The 15,956-nt window shown below is 43.3% G+C and overlaps 1 protein-coding gene across 3 annotated transcripts in view; it reads left to right on the plus strand.

The window, feature by feature from the left end:
• Window positions 1-15,956, plus strand: part of LOC310774124 (uncharacterized protein) — a 195,936-nt gene that overhangs the window by 103,496 nt on the left and 76,484 nt on the right. The window lies entirely within an intron of this gene.

A 15,956-nucleotide genomic window follows, 5' to 3' on the forward strand; every position in this document is an offset into this window, starting at 1 on the left:
CCGAGAATACTGTAGGTTAAGCTTAAAGGTTAGCTTTAGGTGTTTTAGTGGTTAGTTTTATGCTATTCAGATGAGAGACGAGGCCAACTTTACTTTTATTATGATTATTTTGACAGACAGGCAGATCAAATTACACTTTAATTAGCATAATAATGTATTCATTCCATTATGATGATATCTGAAATTAGGTGGAAAGAAATGCACGCGTGCACACACACACACACACACACACACACACACACACACACACACACACACACACACACACACACACACACACACACATTTATTTACAAAAAATAAAAATAAACGTGTGCAACTGTGAGCACGAATGAAGTCATCTTGCTCCATTGACCTCCTTCCATTGACTTGACATGTATTCATACTGTGGTCAAAATGTACTGTAGAGTGGAGGAAAGAAGATGAATATCTAGAACTTCTCTCCTGTTTTTTTCATCAACAGACAAAGTCCCAAAGCCCTCTGTGTCACGTAGGCCGCCATCTTGTTCTTCTTCCACGCCCAACTGCACTCTGAGCTGTGATGGAAACATCACAGATGCTGGACCAGTCACCTACAGCTGGAGGACAGATGGAGGAGCCTGGAAAGAGTCAACACAGCTGAAGAACATCACCAATGATGACAAATGGCAGAAGGTTCAAAAGATCTCCTGCCAAATGAAGAACCCACTTGGTGCCAAAGAGAGTGAACCCCATGACAATCCATTCTGGTTAGGTATGTACCAGCCTGGAGAGAAACGGATTACATGTACTGTAACAGGATTACGTAATCAGATTACCAAAAAGGTAACTGTATTCCCTTACAGTTACAGAAGACAAGATGTAGTCAAGATTACAGTGACATTTAGTAAAAATTGGGATTACTAGCAGGATTACAAATTTAAAATACATTTTAAAATAAAGAACAATGCACACAGATTAGTAAACACAAGCTTTAGCGGGGAGTGCTTATACAGCCTGCCTGCCTGCTGCTGGAGCTGGGGAACAGCTAACCAGCAGAGAGACTCCTCTGGTCGTAGTTAATCTAAACTATGTAAAATCACTAAAATACCACAAACACACAACTGTAACATTTACGTTAAAATAATCTATGGAAACAGTACAATAGGTAACCTCTCTCTCTCCCTCTCCCTCTCTCTCTCTCTGTCTCTCTGTCTCTCTCTCCCTCTCTCTTTCTCCCTCTCTCTCTCCCTCTCTCTCTCTCTCTCTCTCTCTCTCTCTCCCTCTCTCTCTCTCTCTCTCTCTCTCTCTCTCTCTCTCTCTCTCTCTCTCTCTCTCTCTCTCTCTCTCTCTGTCTCTGTCGATGAATCTTCTGTTGACTCAGAGCCATTGGTTTTGGGGAAGGGGAATGTAGAATTCAAATATTTTACACTAAAATGTTGAGACTTTGACCAGAATCCATCAACAACACTACTCAACAGTCATATACATTGGTTTAAAGCTGAAACTTTTTTTTAGCTTAATTATTACCATTTAAACTTGTGCAAATGTGAGCATGAGTGAATATCTAGCTTTCCCATCTAGACAGTGACGTTACCACACCTCATCTACCAGAAGGTAATGGCGGTGGCCGGCCACAAGGTGACGTTGTCTCCACGTTCCCCCACAGTATGCGTCTATCTATACTGTCCCTTAAAATGAGAAATATTGATCTTATATTGCTTTGAAAACACCAAACTGGTATTTTTCACATTCTAATTCATGTTAGCACTTCTGATCAGAGGTTCAGTTTAGTGAAGTCTAAACAAATCTGCAAACAATTACATGAAAAAAGTATATTTTATGTCAATCTGGCTGATGACATGAGGGAAAACAGAGTTGCATTGGGCTGCTGCTGTGAGTGAGTTTCTATGTAACTCTTCTTGTTCTTTTCTTTTTTTATTTAACAAATGTTTTACTAATAATAATGTCACCTAATCGATGCTGTTCTTATAGAGAACGTCTGTCCCTGTGTCTCTACTGTAGTTCAACAAGTTGTGCTTTGTGCAATATACTGCAGGAATAAAGACAAAGCTGCAGTTTTTCAAAGCGGACTACAGTATTAGATGTATTGTTTTTTACATGGCTATATGGCTTGACTGTACATACAGACTGTAATCAGACATTTTGTAACTTTATTACAATAGTGAAGATTGACTTCAGCTTCAAGAAAAAGGAAATACTGATGATGCAATTCAAACCATGTTCTTTAAAACCACACGAGACTGCAAGAGAAGCTCCACCACCCCCCCCCCCCCCCCCCCCCCTACACACACACACACACACACACACACACACACACACACACATGGAGTTTTAACGTAGGTTCAGACAGGACGATCTTGATCCTCACTGGTTCCACAGTCACTGCACTACTCCTGCTTGCTCACCTGTTAGCAGCACATCACCTCATACACCTTTGCTCATCTGCACTGCTAGCCTATCACATTGTGGCACTCCCCTTAGGCAGCCTATCACATGGTTGCTGTGTGCATAAATATGCTTTCTTGTATCTCATTCAGTCTCTCTAAACCCTGCTGGCTGGCGCACTGCAAATTACTGGTGTTTGGTGGTTCTCTGCAGAACATTTTGATTCATTCCCGTGTTCTCTAATTCTGCATCAAAATCAGGTTGTGTGGCACTTCCACCAGTAGCCTACTGTAACACCATCACTCCCAATTATAGCTACTAATTTAATGAAAAGGACTGGTAGTCAAAGTTTATTATACCAACATTAATATTTTTCATATTAAAATTTAGTAATTCTTCCATTTAGATGACACCAGAAACTTTTCTCTAGCTTTAAAACAGTCTGCTACAGCAATTTGATGGGGTAGCTACATCACCCAAATATGTCATATTAATCAGATTAGTAATGTTGTATGTGCAATGTGCATCCTGGACATAGTTTGTTACAATAATAGCGTTAGCTCAAATGCTAACATTAAACAATATGTGGATGGACAATGCTAACGCTATTAGTGCCATGTTCTGGGATGTACAGTAAAATTAAAACACAGATTTGTGTGGTCTAACCTAACCCAACCAAAAACATCTGCCTTGTGTAAAAAAAAAAAGGGAAATTGACCCAGGGGCCACACTGAGTGAGGTCAGGGCTGCATGCGGCCCGGGGGCCGCCAGTTGCCCACCGTGCTTTAGCTAATCACTCCCTGCTAACGTGAGCTCCTGTTGCCAAATCTCACGAGTGTGAAAAAGGACATTTTAGTGTCAGAATGTGATGTGCGTGTTGCGGAAAATGGGCCCAATATTCCGGAAAATATGACGGCTCGTTTCAAACTTTCTCTTCAACTATGAAAATGTGTTACTGAAAACATATTGATGTCTACAATAAGCTATGCAGTGTTTAAATTTGCCTTTGTTTGGTTTCACGACGGTTAGTTTAACAAAAATAAAATAATTTGCAACAGTAAAAAGTGTCATATATGTAACAAGAAGCTTCACACATCACATCACACAGTAAAAAAATATTATGTCGTTTTATTGTATTTATTTGAAACAGAAGTTACAAGTGTGATTATATGGTATGTGAGCATAAGATGGACGGTTACTCTAATGGTTTTGCATCATTTGGGACTGGAATACAAAGACATTATTTTATCTTTAGTAAAGGTTCTTTGATTTTTGGACTTGGACTCTATTTTCTATCTATAGTACACTATTCTACATCAATAGCATTTTGTTTGTTTGTTTGTTTTTCAATTGTGGGTTGACAATGAAGAAGGAATAAACCCACTTAATGAATCCTTTGACCTGAAAGTGAATCAAACCCAGCAATAACTAAGCGTTGTTTTTAAACAGCTCCATCTAATGGGGGGGTTGCTGCTGCTGTAAGTGTCCCGATTGTCCTGGTTCTCCTGAGTGGTGCTGCTGTGACTGCGTGGAAATTGAGTAAGTATTTTTTTTATTTGCTGTAAGTTTTCACATGTGAATTAAGTTCCTCATCAGAAGCTACATGCTACATATTTTGCTGTTATTGTGCTTTGTTTTATTGTGTGTGTGTGTGTGTGTGTGTGTGCGTGCGTGCGTGCGTGTGTGTGTGTGTGTGTGTGTGTGCGTGCGCGTGCGCATGTGTGTGTGTGTGTGTCTGCTGTCTGTCTGTCTGTGTGTGTGTGTCTGTGTGTGTGTGAGAGAGAGAGAGTGTGTGTGTGGTGTGTGTGAGAGAGAGAGTGTGTGTGTGTGTGTGTGTGTGTGTGTGTGTGTGTGTGTGTGTGTGTGTGTGTGTGTGTGTGTGTGTACGTGTGCGTGTGGACACCTGCAGGCAGACATGGCAACACATGATGAGAGCACACATTGATGAATTATTGTCATTCTCTTTGTGTTCATTTCAGAGTTGAAGAAAAAGCCTGTTGAAACCGAAACAGGTGAGCATTTTCCACCTAAACATATTCAGAAAACCATCTTAAATGGATAGTTCAGTTTGTTTGATGTGGGGTTGTATGAGCTACTTGCATACACTCAGTGTACTTCATGCAGTAGAATGCAGTTTGGAGAAATGAAGGCACAGAGAGCTGTCTGCTGAGTGTGAAGGGGGCCATGAGCAGAAACATAAAAACAACAACAGAGAAAATACATGAAATGCTTCTATAGTGCTCACCTGCCATAATCAAAGTCTCCACATTCCACAAGCTCTGAGATGCCAAGTTGACATAAAATGACATCATTTACACCCTGTTTCTAGCTGAAATCTTCACTATAGCCAACTGGTACAGCAGCCCCATCAATCCCCCCCCCACCACACCTGGCAACAGTGTTTCAATCATGAGAGACTAGTAGAAAGTTTAACAAGCTTTAATGATACAACAAATTAATTTTGGCGTATGATGACTCCATGATATGATGACGCTCTCCTGAGATGATGAGAGGGCGTCATCAGTGAAGAATAGGATAGGAAATCCCCCATAGGGAATTCTTCAATCAGGAGTCATGACAATGGTGGTGGCCAGGGGAGGAGGTGGGGCGAAAACAACTGCTTCAGCGATGATGATCAGCAACTGAGAATGACACATGGCACATACACAGCACATAGCAAACAGAGTAAAACATGGGCTGCGTTCCAATACCCATACTTGTACTTCTTTCTTGTAGTATGTACTGCCGCTGCCCTCACATAGTATGGATTGTAGTGTGCAGTATGCATGCAAAATGCATACTATTGGGACACACTACATCTGTCGTCACGTGAGCTTCCTGAACTCCGACCTCTTGCTCACTTCCGCCGACGTCCGCAGCGCCACATTTGAGTTTTTTTTTTTTTTTTTTTTTATTTATTCAATAAACAAAGTCTGGCAGTAACAAACAGTACATTATACAAAAAATTCAGACTAAACATTTACAAAATTGGAACAGACAATCAAATAAACAAAATAAAATAAATAAAGCAAAAACATTAAGTCAGAGTTCTAAACAGGAATCAAGATATGCATGTTTTGGTACACACTCCATGCTTGTTTGGTTTTAACATATTTCAAGGCTTTCTTAAAGTTAATTATCTCATTCATGAACACACAGCTCAGTCAGTGTGACGTAACTCCAGTAGGTGGCGGTAATGCACAAAAAGTTGTTTGCCAACCGCCATAAAACATTAGAAGAAGAAGAAGAAGATGTAACTTCCTGCTGCGCAAAGGATTGTGGGGAAGATTGGCTGACAAAGCATGCATCGATGCATACTCCGAAATAGGAGCTGATGTAGTACAACATCCTGGTACTCTTGGCATACTGCATCTGACATACTATGTATTGGGACATACTAATTCTTTTTTTGCCTACTAAATAGTATGGAAGTATGGGTATTGGAACGGGGCCATGGACCCTGATATACTACGCTGATTAGGTGATTGGGATCAGTTGGAAAGGAATAGCTTGGGCTGATTGGTTATTGCCACATGTGTGGTAAACTGTGAATGGGTGAGGAGACAGCATCAGAGAAAGGGGGCGAGCCTAACAATGAATGGGTTATACAACCTCAAAGAAAGGGGGCGTGCACTGTGATATGACCTGAACTGGGCGTTAGCTGTTAAGTAGTGTTCATTATTGAAAATAGTCCAAGACATTATTTCTGGCGCTGTTGCATTAATTGTGTATTTTGGCCGACTGAACGGCCAAAAAAAAAAAAAAACGAACCTGAACTAAACTTGTACCACTGTTCCTTCAGAAGTTGTAGTTGTCATAGACTGTGTTGCATAGTTGATTGCTCTATTGCTGACAAAAATGTGATATTAAGTCTCTTTGGATAAAAGCGTCTGCCAAATGACGTAATGTAATGTAATGTAATGAGGCAGCTGTACCGTTCACTAGCATTGTAGTGCTAAGCTAAGTAGCAGCGAGGGCTGTAGCGCACTTTGTAGGGAACACACAGTGACGATACAGGCATCCACATTATCCATTTACTGTCAGCAATATGGTAAATAGGAATCTCCCCAAATGTTGCCGTATCCCTTGAACTCTCTTTCCTGACCATGAAATGCTCTTTCCCTCTCTGCAGTTTATGACACAGTACAGTAGCAGCAGCTAATGGTGCAGAAAATGGTAAGTCTTCATTGTTTCTTCATGGTTTCGGGTACTCACCACCAGATTAAATATTAATCCATAGTTACATGAAACATCAATTTCGTAGTAAATCCCCACACCGAGTTACTTCCTTGTTTTCTGTACCAGTGCTTCCACTGTACACTGTTCCACTGTGTGCCGCACATGCGGCGTACACCTGGTGACCATGTTTAGAAAGTAGTTGCGTTATCTATTTACCTTAAAAAAAGATAGTTTCTCTGCATTTGGATACCTTTTCCCCCAATACTAACTAAGTGGACGAGTGTAGCTCACTGTATACTGTATGGAGAGTAATGGTAAAGGCATTGTGTATCTTGGTTATGTGTGAGCGATATGGCAAATGGATGAAACTCCAAAAAAGCTGCCGTATACCTTTAACAATTCAATGGACGTCCGTTACAAGCCCTTGACAATGCCAACAGAGTTTCCACAATGTTGATTAGCCTACCAGTGCCACATAGCTCTCTGTATTTCACAGTACCAGAGTTGAAATCTCATGTTGCTCGGCGTCATTCCCACGCTGGCCTGGAGCATGCGCACCTGAGACTTCCGCCCGGCCGAGCCGGCTAGTTTCAGGTTTAGTCCAGGCCCTTAGGGAGATATTAGGGTCATTTCATTTTTCAGAGCACCAAATTTGCCTCAGATGTAGCCCAGGGTATGCTAACTTGATTTAGCTAGAGCGCCCGAGCCTGCGACCCTCGGAATCGCCATGGCGCCATCTTTTTTTTTTTTTTTGCCTCTACTATTCAACCTAGAAAGGTGGTTTTGGTGTCTACCTCTAGGTTTTAAGGCTCAATTAATATAACTGAATGGGCATCCGCCATCTGGGTAGTGTAGCGGTAGATTCCCTGCCTACCAACAAGAGGGGTGCAGGTTTGTGTCCTCGTGTTACCTCCGGCTTGGTCGCGTGGTGTCTGCGGGAGGGAAGCCGGATTGAGGGAATTGGCCGTGTCGCTGCACTAGCGCCTCCTCTGGTCGGTCAGGGCGCCTGTTCGGAGGGAAGGGAACTGGTGGGAATAGCGTGATCCTCCCACGTGCTACGTCCTACTGGTGAAGCTCCCGCTGTCAGGTGAAAAGAAGCGGCTGGCTACTGCGCATGTCTCGGAGGAAGCATGGTGCTAGTCTCCGGCTCTCACCAGATCGGCAGAGGGTGGAGCAGCGACCGGGGCGGCAGGGGGAAATTGGCCAAGTACAATTGGGGGGGAAATGTTGAAAAATAGATAATTATTCATTGACAAATCCAAGATGGCGTCCCAAGAGGGGGCCCTAAATTCCAGTGAATAGGGTCAATTCTTTAACTAATAGATATCATCATGAAACTTCCCCAGTTGATTACTTACATGAAGACTACATTTTTCTCTATTACAAGTTTTCTGAAATGTTATGTTTAAATATTCAAATTTACAGAGAACTACTCCATTAGGCCAGTTAATATATATGGAACAAAGAACACCTAACCCTGAACAAATTGATGCAAAAAGTTTTTCAATGGATTCTGGTAGGCTACTATTGGGCATGGTAAATAACATACAAAAATCTAGGAAAATCTAACTTCTGGAAAGGGGTCATTCTCAAGATGGTTGAGTAGTAATTGAGATGTATAGCCATTTTAAGCTCCCGGCAGGTGCCATCGGGTCTTGGTCCTGTCGGGTTCAGGTCGGGTAGCAGACATCTACACCACATGAAGGCAGTGCATGTACTCTCACTGCCAGAAGGGGGAGACACAAGTTCTGCACTACAAAAGTTACGCACTATCCCTTTTTAAGCTAAATGATCTGAAGGAGGTCTGTGATGCCACTGATCTCCTCAAAGATATTCTTCTCTTGTGATGCCCAGTCTACTGTATGTAGGTCGTGTTCTACATGTGCAAAACATGGGAGTGAAAGCACTCTGACCCAAAACTTAGGACATCATGAAAATCAAATTGACTGAGGCTTCTGTCACACATGCAGAAAGCATCGCTCAAATTAAGAAAAATAACAACTTTTTGAAAGAAGATTTCTGGAGTGCTTCCATTGCCGTGTTTTTCACTAGACAGTTTTTGTTTTCTTGTGTTCACACATATAGGTTTATTAGATGTTTTTTACCTTGTCAACCAGTCGTGTAAAAACGACTGGTTGACACGTCATACCCAGCTGTCAGTAGACTGCTTCTGAGGAAGGCGAGAGCTATCGCCCAAACTGTCAAGGTAAAAAACATCTAATAAACCTATATGTCTGAACACAAGAAAACAAAAACTGTCTAATTGTTACGAAGACATGATGAACGTCATTGAAACGTGTTTTTCACTGATCCACTGGAAGCCAGTTTGTAACAGTTTTGTTGTTATGCAAGGAGGTGAAGCTATGTTTTTTCAGTGATTTACCATTGTGTGTGTGTGTGTGTGTGTCTGTGTGTGTGTGTGTCTGTGTGTGTGTGTGTGTGTACGTGTACATGCGTGTGTGTGTGTGTGTGTGTGTGTGTGTACATGCGTGTGTACCTTTACAGGCAAGCCAGTGCCAGAGAGGAACGAGGAAATCCTTACTTATCCAAATGAATGAAATCATGTTTGGTGTGGTCTCTCTCTCTCTGTCTGTCTCTCCCCCTCCACCCCTCACAGACCCCTCACCTCCCCCCCTCACCTCCACCCCTCACAGACCCCTCACCTCCACCCCTCACCCACCCCTTACCCACCCCTCACCTCCACCCCTTACCCACCCCTTACCCACCCCTCACAGACCCCTCACCTCCCCCCCTCACCTCCACCCCTCACCCACCCCTTACCCACCCCTCACCTCCACCCCTCACCTCCACCCCTCACCGTGCCAGCTGGCAGCTAAATGGCCGCACATTAAAACATTTCGAGCCCGCTACTTTCTTAGTGTCACAATAACCGCAATATTGCAATAGCGTGCTATTCACCTTATGTTCAGACGCGGGGGTGGGCCAAATTCTTCCGGATCGTGTTAACACTTCCGGCGGTCACGGCGCCAAATACTAAAGAACGTCAGAAGAAGAGAGTTGTTTTTGTAGCGGACAGTGCAAGAGGTAAAACAAAGAACGTAGCCCTATACTTTGAGCTCGGTACACAGCAAGCAAGCGAGTATCCACTGTTAGCCAGGTCAGATATTATCATCGACAATGACGAGCACTTTCTTTCATTTCTTTTTCTTTTCTTTTTTGCCGGAGGTCGTCACACGACCACACAACCGGGTCAAATGGGCGTGGCTACATAAGGTGAATAGAGACAAGCCAAATGCGGTGGATATAATATACTGTATCCCCCCCATTTTCTCCCCAATTGCACTTGGCTATTTTCCCCCTGCTGCCCCGGTCACTGGAAACAGTTTTAGCCTGAAATCTGCCATAAAGGTCTGTGTGTGTGTGTGTGTGTGTGTGTGTGTGTGTGTGTGTGTGTGTGTGTGTGTGTGTGTGTGTGTGTGTGTGTGTGTGTGTGTGTGTGTGTGTGTGTGTGTGTGTGTGTGTGTGTGTGTGTGTGTGTGTGTGTGTGTGTGTGTGTGTGTGAGTGAAGGTGTCAGGCGATGGGTCAAAATACAGAGGCAGAGTAGGGTGGGCTGCCCGTGCCATCCTGCATTTAGGAAATTCACATAATGTAGTCTCAGCTGTTGCAAGTTCGTGCTTATTTTTAGGTATTTTCCACGTGCACGGAACATTTATTTTGTAATTTTTTATATATATATTTTTTTAACAGGCTGAATGGTTTTTGGACTTTAGTTATCAGCCAGGTAATTTTCATTTAAACCACAAGTAACACAGCAGTGGTACCATCAAAGCTTTTGTTCATAATCTACAGCGGACTGCACAGAAAATGTTTTTTTTTGTTTTTGTTTTAAATTTCAGTGAAGCTGTGTTATAGACGTTTTAGGCCACCAGATTCATTTTGGACCTCGACGTTTTGGACCTCTCCCCCCCATTTTCTCCCCAATTGTACTTGGCCGATTTCCCCCTGCTGCCCCGGTCGCTGCTCCACCATAGCACCATGCCAAATGTACAGTTGCCAGCCGCTTCTTTTCACCTGACAGTGGGGAGCTTCATCGGCAGGACGTAGCACGTGAGAGGGTCACGCTATTCCTGCCACCAGTTCCCTTTCACTCTGAACAGGTGCCCTGATCGACCAGAGGAGGCGCTACTGCAGCGACCAGGACACATACCTGTAATCCGGCTTCCCACCCGCAGACACAGCCAATCGTGCCTGTGTGGATGCCCGACCAAGCTGGAGGTAACACGGGGGGCGCAAACCTGCGACCCTCGTGTTGGTAGGCAGGTACTAAATTGTACTGCTTCAATGATGAAATATAGATTACTGGCATGAGTGATATATTGCCATGTTCTTTTTATTGCCTTAATGCCATGTCTATAACCATTTAACAGTTGTCTTTATGATGTGATGATAAGTTGTGTTATTTCTCATGTTTTATGCTTGGTGGTCCAATGATGCAAAGGGCACCATAGATAAGACAATATTGATCATTCTTGATCAGTAGTCTTACCCCCACCAATTAAAAACAACACCTTTGTTCTATTGTTTATTAGTAGCACTGACTCTGTGAAACCAACTGCCAAGCAATATTCCACTTATTTTAAAATGGGGATTATTTGTCATTGACCAGCATACAAACCAGAATATAAACTAATCACTATGATCAGATGCATCTGGAATGAGTTTGTAGCGTTCAGGTTTGTACTTGGTGAACAGATTCAACAACACATCAGCTTAAGAGAATAAAGCAGCCTTTCGCCTTCCTTTCTGGGTTTACACCAAAATTAAATTAGTATTTACAAAAAAGAGTAGATCTGATCTCACAAACAGAAACTATCTCATAAAGCGGAAAACATGCTTACATGCGTCAGCCTCGACTTGGAGCGTTGCCGATGGCAGACCGAACGTCAGCTTGAGGAGGGGGTCACACAAGGTAGTCCCCAGCAAAATGAATAAATTGTGTGATTTCACTAGGATTTCAATGACTAGAAGTTATAACCTGACTCCGCCAGATGGGGCGGTATTGTTCACAAATTCACAATCCTTGTGAAACAAATGTGAAGCAACCTACATTCATCTGGCAGCGTCACGTTATAGAAGTTATCCCAAGAACAGGATGTAGTGCATATACGTGGTAATAGCTTTCACTCTCTCCTGTTATCTCCCCATCTATATTATATTATATTATACTCGCGCTGTTCGCCTCATCTGTGTTGAGTCACATCTTCGGGGAGCTGCATGCCAGCAGGCTCGCCAGCCGTGGCGCAACCCTCGGCGCATTTGGCGTGGGCTTTGACACTAGCATGTAAAAGGTTAAATCATATCCCTCCACTATGTTCTCCTCTGTAAATAAAAATTCTATTTGGCAGAATTATGCTCTAAAGCCTTGGACCCAAAGTCAATTGAAAATAACAGTAGTAGCAAGATATATTGTTGAATCTGTTCACAAACATGTAAATATATATAGTTTATTTAAGTTTCAGGCTTTTTCAGAATTTCAAATGAATGGGAGGTAAGAATCTGAACACTGTAAACTTGTCCATCTGAAAAAAAAAACAGAAAAAAAAAACATGTTACAACTAAGGCCATGTCCACACGGAGACGGAAGCTATCTTTTTTTTTTCGTTTCAGAAAAGTTTTCCATAAACATGGAAACGTTTCAAGAAATGTGTGTATCCACATGAAACCACTGAAACCGCTGTAGAATAACAGAGAAAGACAATCTCGTCAATAATGGCATACAACCTCTAGGGGCGCACAGTCTATAATGTGTATCTCTAGCAGCAGCTTAAACCCTTGGCTTTGCGGGGAGGTTTGCCATGTCGATGAATAAAATGATGAAACCTACAGTAGACCTATACAGGCAAATGCAGAGCTGTTCAGCAGGGCTGATGGTCTCCCTGTAGCCTACAATATAGAACGTTAACTATCGGTGACATTCCTCATATCGGGGACACCTCGCCATTCCGAAGTGTCGGCATTCCGATCATTGACTTCTATGCTGTCTGAGAGGCGGCCCTTTTTATCTCCAAAAAAGGTTTCGCCATTGCGAAAGATATTAGGTCCGCCATTCCGAGACAGCATCTTGAGTTATTTAGCCCACAGATTATCGTCGCATCACGCAATCAGATTTGCAAGAGCGGAGCAGCTGCGCACTTCCAATCAAATCAACATGAGGAAAAACAAGAAGAAAGTCCGCACACTTCAGCTCTTATGTGCATTTATTTATCACATCCAAATAGTTGTTAAATAGATGCTAAATAAATGCACATGAGCTGAAGTGCGCAGACTTTTTCCTCCTCTTTTTCATCACGCAATCACACAATGTCGTGAATTTGCAGCAGGCTGAGGAAGCAGAGAAATGGACAATACGTTTAAATTTTAATTTATAGAAAATACAAGTTGACCCTCTTATGATCCTTTTTTTTGCCATCCAGGAAGCGCTGCATCCTGGCTGTTTCAGCGCAAATCACCAGCAGCAAGCTGGAGGAGGTGCGCACACACACACACACACACACACACACACACACACACACACACACACACACACACACACACAGCTGCACTGTCGAGTAGATCTCGTGAAAGCTTATCTGCACTTTCAGAATCTGGAAATAACTCAAGATGCTGTTGGACCTAATATCTTTCGCAATGGCGAGACAGATCTTGCCGGTATTTCGGAGTGCCGACATTTCGGAATGGCGAGGTGTCCCCCCTGATATCATCCACTTCCATGATCTTTAGACATGTTGCAAACACATCCCAGCGTATTGGCCGCTCCTGCACATCACAGCACAGGCTAAATGATGCAACATAAATATACATTATATAAACTCATGGCATAAATGTGTTTTTATTGGAAAAAGTCGCGTCAAGTAAGCTAAAGTCTTGTTGGAGTGGACACGAGCGGATATCACAGACATCACAGTGCAACCGCGTGTTCCTCAAACCTCTCACTTCCCTATTCACGTTGTATTTACGAGGGCTATAGATAGGGCAAGAGAGTATGTTGGTTACACTCAGGGTTTAGATTTCATTTCATTTCATTTAGTCCAATATTAAAATATTCCAGAATTGCATGTTGTATTAAAAATAAATATAATTTCTATCTAACACGTTAAGCCTGATTTTGTTTGTGTTATTGTAAAAATGTAGCCGCCGCTAAGCCTTCTGGGAAATATCCGATGAAGGGAGGGGAGGGGTGGATGGGAAGAGTCAGCTGTGTGGAGCCCTGACCTGGATGTTGTAGGCTACACGCTGTTCTCCGTGTCCACTTGTTGCTGACGGTGGTAATAGAGGAGCATTATATTTTGCTGCAACATCCCCACTGCTGTAGCACGAACGTTACTGCCATGATTGTTATTGTTGCTGGTGGAGAGAGGTGGGGCTATGGCGTCATCGTTTCAGGAAAGATGCGTATGGGTTGTAAACACGGAAATGCAAGGGTGGCGTCTTCAGATTTAATCACTCTGGGACCCGTTTTGAAAAATTAGCGTATACGGCCAGAACGTATAGTCCCAGAACGCGGTTCCATCTGGACGAAACGGCTATATGACAAAAAACTTTAGCGGATACACCTAAAGTCGTCTCCGTGTGGACATGGCCTAAAGCTGTGTTCACACCGAGATATTTATTTTTCTCTCTGTCGCTCGATTCAACCCTTTGGAATCGCTCTGTCGCTGTGTTTAAATTGCTTGTCAACAGGCACACGAATTGACAGATATCTGGGGGCTATAACGTTACGCAATGTCATGATAATTGTCCACTACGAGCCACCGTAGTTGTTTACAAGCTAAGCCTATCAGCGTGCTCCTAACGCGAGCTCTAGTACAGACTTCACTTCATGTCAACTGTCAGCCTGTCAATCAGCTGTCAATGCGGTTTGTTGCCACACAATAAACCAGCGGTTTGTTCCAAGCCAGTGTGATCCTTGACTCACTCTCACACGGCAGCCAATCAGCGTTGAACAGCGAGCGACTGATGCCAGCGTAATTTCGCTCGAGTTGGGATATTTCATCTCGGGCGACGAGCGAATTTTCTCCCTATCGCTCTGCCTCTGTCGCTCGGACGCCCAGCGATTTTTCTCCCAGGCGAATATACGCTCAATCGCTCATTTGCATTGACTTTGTATGTAAACTCGATGCCAGCGAAAAACTTTAATAGGTCCGTGTGAACGCAGCTTAAGTGGAATATTTATTTAATGTTGTCTTGTTGTTTTGGAGATGCCTTTTATCTCATTGGTTCTACTGATATTTTTTACCCTCTGTTCTCAGGCAGGTAACAATCTGATTTTATATTTTGTTTCATTTTATATTGTGGCACCTTCTTGTTTTGGCTGGTTTCATTTCATTTTGAATGAACCGTGATGATTGCATGTTGATTGCTTGTTACAGGTGTATAAAATAAAATAAAATAAATTCAAAAGCTTCATAGTTCAACGAAAATATTTGATGCTTTAAATCTAAAATGGTTCATGGATTACATTCTAATCTAACAAACCTATCAATTTAAAAGTCAAGCACGCGAAGATGTTTTTTGGCCACAGCTGCTTCCATGCAGATTGAACCGGTGTTCTTGAGGATGTCTGTATGGGGGACTCGATCTTCCCAGGACAAGCCGAGGATCTTCTGTAGGCAGCGGATGTGGAAGGCCTCCAGGTTAGTGATGTGCCGGCTGTATGGGGTCCATGACTGCCCCATAGAGGAGAGTGGAGAGACATACTGCATTGTAAACGGCAATCTTGGTGCTGACCTTCAGGTTACGGTTTTGGAAAACTCTGCTGCGTAGGCGTCCAAAGGATGATGAGGCTTTATTGATACGGGTGTGCAGTTCAGTGTCAAGGGAGCAGCATGAGGACGAAGTGGAGCCAAGGTAGGTGAAGTGATCCACTGTGTTAAGTGGAATGCCATTTATATGAAAGCTGGGGGGGTGTGGAGGTTGGGGTAGTGAGTTGGGACATGACCTCGGTTTTTTGAATGTTGACCTGAAGACCAAAGGATTGATACCGACTGGATATGGTGTTGAGGGCGTGCTGCATAGAGTCTGGGCTGTGAGCTAAGACAGCGCAGTCATCAGCGTACTAGCTCGCAGATTTGGCAGGTCTTTGTCTTTGTATGGGCCTGGAGCCGACGGATGTTGAAGAGGCTTCCATCAAGGCGGTACTCCACCTGGACACCGTCTTCATGTCTCATGCCATGGTGGAAAAGGCACGTGATAGCAAAGAGGAGGATGTTAAAGAGGACCGGAGCCAATACACAGCCCTGCTTCACCCCAACGTTCACCTCGAAAAGCTCCGACTGGAGTTCCCCTGTGAGCACTCTGGCTTGCATCCCGTCATGCAACTGCTGCAGGATGCTGAGAAACTTGGGTGGTACCCCAAGTTTGGAGAGGTGTTTCCAGAGCAACTCACGGT

This window comes from Poromitra crassiceps (genome assembly GCF_964638095.1).
Source record: "Poromitra crassiceps genome assembly, chromosome: 3".
Lineage (NCBI taxonomy): Eukaryota > Metazoa > Chordata > Actinopteri > Beryciformes > Melamphaidae > Poromitra > Poromitra crassiceps.